This window comes from Trichechus manatus, unplaced genomic scaffold (genome assembly GCF_000243295.1).
Source record: "Trichechus manatus latirostris isolate Lorelei unplaced genomic scaffold, TriManLat1.0 scaffold00006, whole genome shotgun sequence".
NCBI classification, from domain to species: domain Eukaryota; kingdom Metazoa; phylum Chordata; class Mammalia; order Sirenia; family Trichechidae; genus Trichechus; species Trichechus manatus.
In genome coordinates, this window is record NW_004443942.1 from 1,558,074 (window position 1) to 1,571,987 (window position 13,914).

General features: G+C 40.5%; 1 protein-coding gene across 4 annotated transcripts in view; it reads left to right on the forward strand.

Annotated features, from left to right (window-relative positions):
• Nucleotides 1-5,123: 5,123 nt before the first annotated feature.
• The window catches only part of ZNF143 (zinc finger protein 143), a 68,106-nt gene continuing 59,315 nt past the window's right edge, over nt 5,124-13,914 (forward strand). For 2 of the 4 annotated variants that reach the window (XM_012557193.1, XM_004369638.2), the window contains exon 1: nt 5,124-5,235. The gene's annotated coding sequence lies outside the window, so the exon portion shown is untranslated. The remainder of the gene's footprint in view (nt 5,236-13,914) is intronic. The other 2 variants (XM_023737153.1, XM_023737151.1) reach the window with 1 other exon arrangement.

Sequence of the window (13,914 nt, forward strand, 5' to 3'; positions counted from 1 at the left end):
ACTTCACCACTGAGCTAAAACGGTGTCTGGGGGCCATCCTCTTGGGGTTTCTCCAGTCTCCTTCAGGCCAGTAAATCTGGTCTTTTTTTTTGTGAGTTACAATTTTGTTCTACATCCTTCTCCAGCTCTGTCCAGAACCCTCTGTTGTGATCCTGGTCAGAGCAGTCAGTGGTGGTAAAGACAATCCAATTTTTAAAATAAAAGATCTGAACAGATCAACATCATTAGTCACTAGCTAGGGAGATGCAAATTAAAACCACACTGAGATACCACTTCACACCCATTAGGACAGCTATAATCAAAGAGGACAAGTGTTGGTGAGAATGTGGAAAAACTGGAACATACACTGCTGGTGAGAATGTAAAGTGGTGCATCTGCTGTAGAAAACAGTTTGGCAGTTCCTCAAAAGGTTCACATACGGTTACCATATGACCCAGAAATTTCACACCTAAGGTACAGACCCTAAAGAAACAAAAACACATCCACACAAAAACCTGCACAGGAATGTTCACAGCAGCATTATTCATAATAGCCAAAAAGTGGATGTAACCCACGTATCAACTAATGGATAAATTAGATATAATGAAATAAATTAGAAATAATGAAATATTATTTGGCAATAAAAAGGAATGATGTACTGTTACATGCGATAAAAACAAGATGCTAAGCGAAAGAAGCCAGACACAAAAGACCATGTCGTATCCTTTCAGTTATGAGAGATGTCCAGTATAGGCCAGTAAGTAGAACAGTTGTTGGGAGGAAGGGGTCACAGAGTGACTACTAATGAGTTTCTTTTTGGGAAGATGAAAATGTTCTGAATTAGATACTGTTTATGGCTGCACAACCTTGTGAATATACAAAAAGTTACTTTAAAACGGTGAATTTTATGCTATGGGAATTGTATCTCTATTAAAAATGCTTCTAACAGTTTTCTTAAAAGTCTCAAACTTGTTTGGTTAAAGTTCTCTAAAAAATACTATGAAATGCTTATGCATTTAATACAATTTAAGAACAGTTTTATTCATCTTTATTTGGAGACATGAGCTTCACTTTTAAGCGAAACAAAAACAGGCTGTGTTCCTGATTTGTCTCAAAGTACGTTTTCCCACAAGAATAAAATCATTTTAAAAATAGTAGTTTTTTTTCCTGGAATAGCCACTACATAACTTGACTGCTGAACACTACAGACTTACTAGGTATACTAATGAAACTATCAGTTTTCCATTTTTTTCTGGAATACTCTACATTAGATTTAAGCAAATATAATTACAAGCCAAAATGATAGCTGAAACTTGTTGATGTAAGTCAGTTTCAAAGAGACCTCTGGAATCTTGAGAGGCTTTAAGGAGTTTTAACATTTTGTAAATTGAATACATTTTCCTCCTAATTTATAACTAACCTTAATAAACACTAACTAAACTGGTAAGTTTTGGTAGCTCACTATTGGAGAGGCAAGTTGAGTGATATTTTCAAAAATGGAATAAATGGGGTTAATGAGTAGTCCAAGGGTAGAGAATTGGTAAAATGAAAACATTGCAGTCATACTGGAATTATACAAATCAGTTTGAAATGAAGGGAAACATCCAATTAGCCACTCACAAAACATTAGCAGTTGGAATTAAACACATGCTCATCATATACACTGGAAGCTACATATCTGAGATTGGAAAGTAACTTTTTAAATAATTTAATCAGATGCTTCCAAAAAGTATGATCTAATTAAATCTGGATTAACCATTAGAACATCAATAGTCATTTTACTTTCAGCATAGAAGCCATCTTGAGTCAGGTTAGTTTAAGTAAATTTAGTCTACAAACCAAGGAGTCTTAACTCTGGATCCATGAGCCCTATGAAACTGCAAACTTCTTTATTTTTCATAGCTTTCATCAGCATCTCCAAGGGACTTATTATAGTGCTTAAAAATCATTGCTATAAACCACACATTGGAACTGTGTACCAAGTACTAAGCACTTGAAAAGCTTCTAATCTGTGACAGTCAACTGTGCTGTTTATTTACATTCTCATACATCTTCCCAATCACATTGTAAAATAGGTGATTTCACCTTACAGATGAGCAAACAGGTTCCACAGCTACCAGTGAAGAACAAGCCACTGGTTTGGTTTTAAATTTTTTAGTCTTTACAAACTACACATTCATCAAAAGTAAATTCAAATATATTACAGAAATAATTTAATAGATCAGTTACCTATAATCCCTTCTCCCAGAGACAATCACTTTTAAGAGTTTAATGCATCATTTGCATATCTTCTTCTACACCTACTTTACTTCTATACATATCTTTTTGTATGTCATTGTACAAATATGCCGCAGTCTACTCCCCAGGAAGCTTTGAGTTAGTGAAAGCAGTGTTTCAGAAAATACGATGGCAATTCTTGAAGGGGGATAGAAATAAACTAAGAGTCTCTGGGTGGTGCAAATGGTTAAGCGCTCATCTATTAAAACAAAAGGTTGGCAGTTCAAACCCTCCCAGAGGCACCTCAGAAGAAAGGCTTTGTGATCTGCTTCGGACAAAGGTCACAGCCTTGAAAGCCTTACGGGGCAGTTCTACTCTGCACACATGGGGTCACCACGAGTCAGAATCCACTTGATGGCAACTGCTAGAAATGTTAGCTCACTTAGGAAATATAGCTATAAGTAAAAGTCTGGAGTATGAATGATTGCCAGGAAAATCTTTTCAAGCTATTGATTTGATAAAATATAATAAGTATCAAGTAAGGGAGGGGTGGTGATTTGGGGAGAATCTGATTACAGATGGCCCTGAATACTATGTGCATTTGAACTTCGCTCTTTCTATAACCAAAAAAATAAACCCACTGCCATCAAGTCAACTCTGACTCAGAGCAGAACTGCCCCATAGGGTTTCCAAGGAGCAGATGGATTTGAACTACTGACCTGTTGGTTAGCAGCCCACAGCTCTTAACCATTGCACCACCAGGGCTCCCATTGTTTCTACAGGCCCTGGTAAATACTGCTAGCGTAAGCTCCATTTCCTGTGACAAAATAAAAATTAAGGTTTCTTCCTGAATCAAACAGAATTACAGTGTTTGGAGCCCTGGTTTCGAATGCACCAGCTGCTCCTTGGAAACCCTATGGGGCAGTTCTACTTTGTCCTATAGGGTCTCTATGAGTCAGAATCGACTCTATGGCAACAAGTTTTGTTTTGTTATCCACCACCAGCACTCAACTTTTAAAACCACTCAGTATATGCCAGCCTCTCTGCTAGGTACTGAAGATACAAAGATGTCCTATAACTGCAATCTCCAACAACAAGGTGATTTCTTAATTCTCTTCCAGATTCTGTATTACAGTGCTTTAATAAACAGACTACAGGTATGGGACTCAGTAATAAAGGCTGAACTGTATAAAAATATTTTTATTCTTTCAATAATGGTTCTGACTACAAAATACACATACATCTGGAAAATAGAGAAAGTACAAATAAGAACACCTTGGTTTTCGTCTGAGCTCTCTACTGTGTGGCAAAGGAAATCTATCCGCCGAGTGGGTAGAAAACTGTTTTAAATGAGCTAAATCCTTCGGTTTCGAATAACCTAGCTTTATGTGTCACGCTTCTTATTTTTATAAGGGCCTAAAAAATAATCAGAAATACTTTAAAACTTCTAAAGAATATAAAATGTATTCAAACGAAGCTGAAATAAAACCCTATTTTCCTTCAAATGGCGTTTAGGCACCAATTACAAAACCATACCTTCGTTAGTGTCACTATCTTCCTCCACCCTCACCCCAAAAAGGCAGCGTTGCAACGTCCAACTAGACTCAAGAGTCAATCATAACATTTTAATTATCCTCACTTACAGGGCTGGCTATCTTAAAAAAAAAAATCATTGGACAGTCCATAATCACCTGAAACGCAAAAGATACTAAATCAAACATCATCAAGCTCTCTGGTGTTTTTAAAAGGACACAAATCTCTTACAGTCGACCTTCCTCCTCATTCTCTTGGTTAACTCAATTCTACACCTTAAATGTCCGATTTAACAGATCTTGAGGGTCGGCACCTTATTTCATCTTTACTACTCACGCTGGGTGCCACTGCAAATTAACATTTGAGCAAACAAATGTTAATTCCTCCTGAATTCCTCCTGAGAATGACTAGTAGCTCCGATGGTTTAGAAAATATTTGGGTTGAGAGGTTCGACAATACTCACCTAAACTTCATCATTAATTTGGACCTATTCTTAGTGGGTTACAGGGTGCTCGACTCAATGCGTTTCACACCTTTTGACTTCCTTTAATTCGAGACAAGCAAAAGGGAACGCCTGCAAGAGTTAACAGCTCAAAGAACATAGTGATAACACTTCAAACAAATTCAAAATTTGAACAGAAACTACACGAAACCACCAAAGCATCCGCACTGTCTCCCAGCGGCGTCCAAGACCACTGACCCGTCGCCAAGCTCCGCCGGGGGGGCTTCAGCAGGGGCGGGAGGCCCATCCTCCCACCATATGATGATGCCCCGGTGAACAGACAGGCGCAGGCGGGCTTGGTAGCCTACGACTACAATACAGCTGCTCTCAGGAAAGCAGATCCCTCGCCCAAGACCAAGGGCCTCAGCCGGCCCCGACAGCCCCCAGGGAGAGGTCGGCTTCCCATCTCGTGCTAGTCCTCCCTTCCACTTCCTTCCCAACAGGATGACACTCGGCAATCGCTAGACAAGGCTCATCCAGTCTCCAGAACGCGCTCCAGCGAGCCCACTATGAGGGCAAAAGCCGCGTCCTCGCCCCTGTGGGGAAAATGGCGCCCGTCACCCTTTCTCCCTCCCGGGTAATCACAAGGACCAGCCTCCCTTCATCGCTACAAAATGGCGCCTCACGCTGGGGCCCCTGAATCAGCATTATTCACTCGCCAGTGAGGCGGTCTCGAACTGGGATGAGCGACTCTACCAACCAGTCAGATACAGGAGCTTTGATTCCGTACTTTCCATGAGCCACTCAGGCGCAGGCTGTGAGGCTAGACGATGCTGACGTCACGATAAAAAGGCGTGGCTACAGCGGTTTCCTTTCGCGTCGGCAAAATTTGGGCCAATGGCAAGCAGGAAGCAGCTAGTGAGTGGCGTAACGACAGCCCAATGGAGGCTGGGGGCGGGCCTCAGACAGTCTATGCGAGTTGCGGGGCTCGGGGGCCGGGCGGCTGTTTCCTGTCCTGGTGCATGGTGGTCGGACGAAGGAATTGTTGGAAAATTTTCTCGGAGGTTCGTATATAAATGTGTTTTTACCCAGTGTGCATTATTCTCCGCCCGGCCGCCGCCCTCAGCGCGGCGGCGCGGGCCCACTTGGGCCCGGGCTCCGGCCTGGGCTGCTAAGTCTCCGCCGCAGGCCCTGCCTGCCCTACGGCCGGCCGCGGTAGAGGCGGCTGGGCACAAGCGGAGTTTATTAATAACCCGCGGCCGCCACTCTGGGGCGGCGGAGCTTTTCTTGCTGAGGACGCTCCTCCACCCCCCCACCCCTCCCACCCCCGTTTCTGCGCGCTGCTCTCAGCGTGTTCCCCTCAGGGACCGCTGAGGGGAGGAAAGGACAAAGGGGAGGGTGGAGCTCTCGGGAGCCCGGCGGCGCTTCTCGGCTTGACCTCCGCGCGGAGCATGTCCCCAGGCGCCAGGCGGCTCCTCCGGCGGGGACGCCGTGCCCACAGTCTGCACAAGTCCCCAGCTGGGGCGCCGGCGTCAGGGCTCGCCAAGGCCGTGCTCGGGACCCCAGTCTGCAGAGCGCACCCAGAATGTCGTCCTACTTGGATCGTGCACAGATTTGTTTCCCTGACATGCCTTTTTTTAGCCCGCTGAGATCCAACATTGAATATTAATAATTGGCAATTTTATCATTTTGGCTAAAGTGTGAATGAATACTTATAGAGGCTTTGTAACATTTTATTGTGAGATGTGAACCAATATTTATTCTTTTGCTTTTTACCATTAAATTTTTTTCCCCATATTAACAAAGTTAAACCAAAAATGTAAGAAAGGAGTACCATCGTTAAATGTATTATTTGTTTAAAATCAACCTAAGGCTTTGCTTTGGGAGTGCCTAACCAGCTGGTATGAATAAGTAGGGATGTGATGAGAAATTGTAGGTTCGAGGTTGTGGTCAGCTTTGTCCTGAATCTTACTAGAAGATACATATTTTGCGCTGTGGTTGACAAAACGTTCTGCAGTATTTAGTATGTCTTACTGAGTGCTATTTTAAATTTTTCTTTTTAACACTGTTTTTTGTTTATTGTACTTAGAGATAAAAGCTTACAGAGCAAATTAGTTTCTCATTAAACAGTACACATTGTTTTGTGACATTGGTTGCCAACCCCCCGACATGTCAACACTCTCCGCATTCACTCTCCCCACTCTCCCCTTCTCTACCTTGGGTTCCCCATTACCAGCTTTCCTATTCCCTCCTGCCTTGTCCTTGCCCCTGGGCTGGTATGCCCATTTAGTCTTCTTTTGTTTCGTGTGCCTGTCTAATCTTTGGCTGAAGGGTGAACTGCAGGATCTTCAGTTTTAAGTGTTTTAGGAAAAGAATATGTGATAAGGAGATCACCAACAAGCCCCATACTAGGCATAAATAATTTTATCCTGGGATATTTTGACTAGTATGGACATTACTTAAATAGTACAAATATGAGTGCCTATTTTGCCCGTAGCCTTTTTTAAATAAAATAACAGTTTTATTGAGATGTAATTCACATACCTTCTAGTTCACCCATCTAAAGTATACGGTTAGATGGTATCTAATATATTGGCAGAGTTGTGCAACTATCACTGCAATCAATTTTAGAACATTTTCATCACTCCCCAAAGAAACCCTATACCCATTAGCAGTCACTCCCTAGATCCGCTCAAACGCCCATACCACTCCCAGCCCTAGGCAGCCACTAACCTACTTTCTATAGATTTGTCTATTTTGGACATTACATATACATGAAATCATACATTATGTGGACTTTTGTGACTTTTCACTTAGCATAATGTTTTCAAGCTTCGGTCATGTTACATATATCAGTACTTCATTTCTTTTGATTTCATAATATTTATTTCAAATAATACTTCATCGTATGGATATACCACTTTTTATTCATCCATTCATCAGTTGATGGACATGTCAATTGTTTTCACTTTTTGGCTATTATAAAAATGCAGCTATGAACATTTGTGTACAAGTTTTTGTGTAGACATATGTTTACTAGGTCATATGGTAACTCTTTAACTTCTTGAGGAAACACCAAACTCTTTTCCAAGCCAAACTGTTTTCCAAAGCAGCTGCACCATTTTATATTTCCCCCAGCAGTGTACAAAGGTTCCAGTTTCTCTACATTGTTGCCAACATTTATTATCACTCTTTTTGATTATATCATCTTAGTGGATGTGACATGGTATCTCTTGTGGGTTGTTTTTTTCCCCCCCTCTTAATTGTAAATATATAGGTAATGAAACATTTGCCGTTTCAACAATTTTCACATATACGGTTCAGCAACATTAATTATGTTCATCATGTTGTTCAACTATTACCATTAAACCATTCCCAAATTTTTCCATCACCTTTAAGAGAAGCTCATTTCCCCTAAGTATTGAGTCCTTTCGCTCTCCCTCCTGCCCACCTCTGGCAATCACTGATAAACTCTAATCTCTATATACTTGTCCATTCTAGATTATTTCATGTAAGTGGGATCATACAGTATTTGTCCTTTAGTAACCGACTTATTTCAGTCAGCATAATGTTTTCAAGGTTATCTGTGTCATAGCATGTATCAGGACTTCATTTCTAGTTATGGTTGAGTAATATATTCCATTGTGTGTATGTATATATATACACACACACACACACACACCACATTTTGTTTTTCCATTCATCTGCTGATGGACATTTAGGCTGTTTCTACCTTTTGGCTATTGTGACAGTGCTGCAGTGAACATTGGTGTACAATTATCTGCATTCTTGCTTTTAATTCTTCTGGGTATATTCCTAGGAGTAGAATTGCTGGATTGTATAGTAATTCTGTGTTTAACTTGAGGAACTGCCAAACTGTTTTCCACAGCGGCTGCACCGTTTTACAGTCCCACCAGCAATGGATGAGAGTTTCTGTTCTCTGCATCCTGGCCAACACCTGTTGTTTTTGTTTTTTTAACCACAGCCTTCCTAGTGGATGTGAAGTGAGTATTTCATTGTAGTTTTGATTTGCATTTCCCAGATGGCCAGTGATGTTGAGCATTTTTTCATGTACATATTGGCTGTTTTTATGTCTTCTTTGGAGAGAGATCTATGCAGAGATCCTTTGCCCATTTTCAAATTGGATTATTTGTCATTTTATTATTATGTTGAAGAGTTCTTCATATATTCTAGACGCAAGTCCTCTGTCAGGTATATGATTTGCAAAATGCCCATACCCTTTGCTTTGCGTTGGGATACTGCTGTGAAGTAAGGGTTCATCATATTCTTCAAGTAAAGTAAACTATTACTTTAGCTATTATCATTTATAATGTATATGCAGTTTATGATGATGTGAGGAGAATTTTTCTGAGTAGTGAGGTATTCATCATTACTTACTTTTGAGGTTTTTATCTAGACTTTTTAAAATCTGAGTTTTTATCTAGGTCTGAATCTTTGAGCTCTTTATTTCAGGCGATAATGATTTTTGAAAGATGTGTTGCTCCTTTCTGTGCTTAATGTGCATTTGAAGGGTAGGCCTTTGTAAGACAATGTATTAAGCTTTATTGTACTGTCAGTCAAAATGATTTTGTTTTTAAGTGGGTTTAGACTTGGAGATCCACTCTCCTTCGTAGAAAACAGTGATACACTTTTCTCCACCTTCTTCCATACATCTTATCCCATCTTAAAACTCTGCTGCAATGGGAACTCTGCACCCTGTGGAAATATTTGTACATTAATATGTAGACACAGCCATTTAACTCCAAACTACATTTTTTATATTTAAAATACCACTCCCATTTACCAGAATTTAACTCTGGTTTGGCACTGAGTTACGAGCCCTGGTGGTGCAGTGGTTAAGTGCTCGGCTGCTAACCGAAAGGTCCATGGTTCGAACCCACCAGCCGCTCCGCAGTCTTTACAGTCTTAGTTTACAGCCTTGGAAACCCTATGGGCAGTTCTGCTCTGTCCTGTAGGGTACTATAAGTCAGAACTGACTCAACAGCAATAGGTTTGGTTGGTTTTAGGGGCACCGAGTTAAATAGTTTGTTGAGTGCTTTACATATATACATAAATTGATAATTCTCAGTAGAAACCTAGGGCAAGTATTGTTTTATTGCTATTTTGCAGATGAGTCAACTGAAGTATAGAGTAACTTGTCCAACTATTATGTGACAAAGCTGGGACTTGAACCTGTGACTGACTCAAAAGCCCAGTCGCTTAATCTATTCAATAACCTACCAAGTACCCTCCTCTTTAACTTTAAAAAGATATGATGTCTGTAGTTTCTAGAATGATATAGTATTTTGACTACTGGATGTAAAATGCCATAGTATGCATGTTATTGTGTTGTTTTTGTACACCTTTCAGTTAAATAATGATGAATGCATTTGACCTTGTATTGAAAGTATAGAAATTTATATAGTCTGGAAGTATGGCAGCTTATACATGATATATACCCACATACAGCCACATACGGTAAAAACCGAGGCACCGTGTAAAGAGCATTGTAATAAAAGAAAGCCTAATACTTAATCCTGTCTCAAGCAGTTAACTAGTCACACTCTGATACCATTTGGTTAACAAATATTTAGTAAGCATCTACCATGTGCCAAAAAAAAAAACCCAACCAAACCTGTTACCATAGAGTCGATTCTGACTCATAGTGACCCTATACAACAGAGTAGAACTACCCTATAGGGTTTCCAAGGAGCGGCTGGTGGATTCCAACTGCCAGCCTTTTGGTTAGCAGCCAAGCTCTTAACCACTGAACCACCAGGGCTCCTACCATGTGCCAAGTACTCTTACGTTGTTGTTGTTAGGTGCCGTCAAGTTGGTTCTGACCATAGTGACCCTGTGTACAACAGAACAAAACAATACCTGGTCCTGCACCATCCTTATAACCATTGCTATGTTTGAGCCCATTGTTGCAGCCACTGTATCAGTTCAACTCCTTGAGGGTCTTCCTCTTTTTTGCTCACCCTCTACTTCACCAAGCATGATGTCCATCTCTAGGGACTGGTCCCTCCTGACAACATGTCCAAAGTACATGACACGAAGTCTTAACCATCCTCGCTTCTAAGGAGCATTCTGGCTGTACTTCTTCCAACACAGACTTGTTTATTCTTCTGACAGTCCATGGTATATTCAGTATTCTTCCCCAACACCTTAATTCACATGCGTTAGTTCTTTTTCAGTCTTCCTTATTCAGTGTCCAGCTTTCGCATGCATATGAGTGGATTGAAAATACCATGGCTCGGGTCTGGCATACCTGAGTTGTCAAAGTGACGTCTTTGCTTTTTAACACTTTAAAGAGATCTTATACAGCAGATTTGCCCAATGCAGTATGTCATTTGATTTCTTGACTGCTGCTTCCGTGGGTGTTGATTGTGCATCCAAGTAATATGAAATTGTTGACAACTTTAGTCTTTTATCATGATGTTGCTTATTGGTCCAGTTGTGAGGATTTTTGTTTTCTTTGTGTTGAGGTGTAATCTGTATTGAAGGCTGTAGTCTTGGATCTTCATCAGTAAGTGCTTCAAGTCCTCTTGGCTTTCAGAAAGCAAGGTCATGTCATCTGTATATTGCAGGTTGTTAATGAGTCTTCCAACAATCCTGATGCCACATTCTTCTTCATATAGTCCAGTTTCTCAAATTATTTGTTCACTATACAGATTGAATATAGTGTGATGAAAGGATGCAACACTGACACACCTGATTTTAAACCATTCAGTATCCCCTTGTTCTATTCGAATGACTGCCTCTTAGTCCATGTACAGATTCTGCATGAGCAGAATTAAGTGTTCTGGAATTCCTGTTCTTCCCAGTGTTATCCATAATTTGTCATGATCCATACAGTTGAATGCCTTTGCATAGTCAGTGAAACACAGGTAAACATCTTTCTGGTATTCTCCACGTTCAGCGAAGATCCATCTGACGTCAGCAGTGCTATCTCTTTATAGACACTGGGAACTCAGTGGTAAAAAGGAAAGACAGGGGCCCTGCCATCATGGATCTTAGAATTCAATTACAAGTTCTAGTAAGTGCTCTGACAAAGATAGAGAGAGTGCTGTGATAGAGAATAAGAGGATGATGGTAGAATGGGACTGGAGCCCCAGTGACACAGTGGTTAAAGTGCTTGGTTGCTAACTGAAAGGTCAGTGGTTCGAACCCACCAGCCACTCGCAGGAGAAAGATGTGGCGGTCTGCCTGTAAAGATTACAGCCTTGGAAACCCTATGGGGCAGTTCTACTCTGTTCTAAGGGTCGCTGAGTCGGAATCAACTCGACACAGTAGGTTTGGTTTGGTTAGTAGAATGGAATAGGACCTATTTTAGAAGGTGACACCTGACTCTCTGCTGTTGTTGTTAGGTGCTGATGGGTCAATTCCAACTCATAGCAACCCTATAGACAGAGTAAAGTTCCCCCATAGGGTTTCCAAGGCTGTAATCCTTATGCAAGCAGACTGCCACATCTTTCTCTGGTGAAGTGACTGGTGGGTATGAACTGCCAGCCTTTCAGTTAGCAGCTAAGCTCTTTAACCGCTGTGCCACCAACGCTCCTTGACTCTCTGCTGGACAGGGAAATAGTATTTCTGTCAGAAGAAATAATATGTACAAAATCCCTGAGGCAGGAAAAGTTAAGTGTATTCTAGGAACTAAAAGATCAGCATTGCTGGATATGTGTAACCAAGGACGGCAGTTATAAAGCACTCTGCAAAAACGAGTTGTGTTAAACTCATTAGGTATTTTTGGAAGGTATAATCATTGGTGTCAAAAATCCAAAGATGCTTAAGATACAGTACCTACCTTTGAAGGCTAATAGTCTAATTGGACAGACTGGAAGTAGATGTTTAAGGACTAATAAGTGGAGAGAAAAGCACTAGATTACGGGAGCCAGAAGACTTTCTGCTAAAAATAAGCTTCTGCAAGCCTCATTTTGTAAATCTGTAAAAAAAGGAAACTGGCATGTGTTGAGTACCTCTGAGTGCTAGGAGCTTTATATACATTATTTCTTTTAATCCTTACAACAGCCGTATCAGGTGTGTAAGGAGCCCTGGTCGTGCAGCAGTTAAGGTTGGTGGTTCAAACCCACTCAGCGGCTCCAAGGGAGAAAAGCCTGGCGATTTGCTAACATAAAGATTATAGCCTAGAAAACCCTATGGGGCAGTTCTGCTCTGTCCTATGGGGTCACTATGAGTCAGAATCAGCTCAATGGCATCTAACAACAGCATCAGGTGTGTACTCTCCCGTTTTTTAAAGAGGAAACTGAAACTCAGCAGTAGGTAAATTGCCCAGGGGCCAAGCAGGATCCAAATACATAGCAGCTAAGCAAATTATACAACCATGTACAGATGAAAGCTGTGATGATAAAAACATGACTAGCAAGTCAAAGTGGCTTGGGCTACAAGCCAGATAACACCAAATGCTGTAGGATTCAGCTGGTAACTGAGATCTGGGTAGTGAAGGAGAGGCACCCTGAGTCAGGCTCTTCCCTGTGCCTGGACTGCCCTTCCTGCTCTTCCGCCCCTGGGAAAGGTTATCTTTTTAGGCCCGCATTCACATGTTATCTTTTTTGCATCCATCAGGCAAAGTTAATGCTTAGGTTTTTTTAAAAAAGTTACTAGTTTTATTTTAAAAACTGTGAAAATGATACCTGGCTAAAAAAAATTTTTTTTAACTTATAAAATGTGTATGTCCCAGGAACCTCCTCGGTCATGGGTAAACCAGGGCGGTTGTTTAGTCTACTAAAGAAATTAGTAAAGTCCAGATCGTGAAATTTGGCATGTACTGGGAAAATGGGAAACTTAAAGGTTTTGGAACAGAGGTATACTGTGAATTTTAAAGCAGTTGGACTGCTGTGGAGATTAGATTGGAGGAGAGTAGAAGTGGATTTTAGGAAATTGATGTAATAATCCAAGTGGATAATAGTCTGTCCCATTGCTGTTGAGTCGATTCCAACTCATGACAACCGTGTGTGTTACAGAGTTGACTGCTGTATAGGGTTTTCTTGGCTGTAATCTTCACGGAAGCAGATTGTCAGGTCTTTCTTCCATGGTGCTGCTGGGTAGGTTTGAACCACCAACCTTTAGGTTAGCAACCGATCGAAAACCACTTGCACCACCTGTGAATGATGATAGCTTGAATTAAGACAGTTTGAGAGAAGTGAATGAATTTGACAGATAATTAGGTATTAACAATATATAGCATTATTACTTGATTTTAAATGTCATATAATGGGATAATATGTTGTTATTCTCTCTTTTTACATTAGAAATTATTTAAGTTAAACACGTACTTTATTTCAGTACATATTCACTGTGAGGAAATAATTGCAGAAGCAAAATCCTTGAGTAGACGAGATATAAGTTAAAAAAAAAAAATTAACCTTGACCTAGGTTTCCCACCTTATACAAAAATTAACTTAAAATAGATCACAGACTTAAATGTAAAACAAACTATAAAACTTTTAGGTAAAAATACAGTACTAGAGTTTACAAAATGTTATCATGGGGGAAACTGAGTAAGGGTCACAAGGAATCTGTCTGCATTACTTCTTTTTTAATTTTTTTTTTATTGTACTTCAGGTGAAGGCTTACAGAACAAATAGTTTCTCAGGAAACAGAAGTACACGTTGTTTTATGACATTGGTTAACAACCCCACAACATATCAACCCTCTTAACTTCTTAATCTTTTTTTTTTTTTGGTGAAAATACACATAGCCAAAGATACACCATTTCAAAA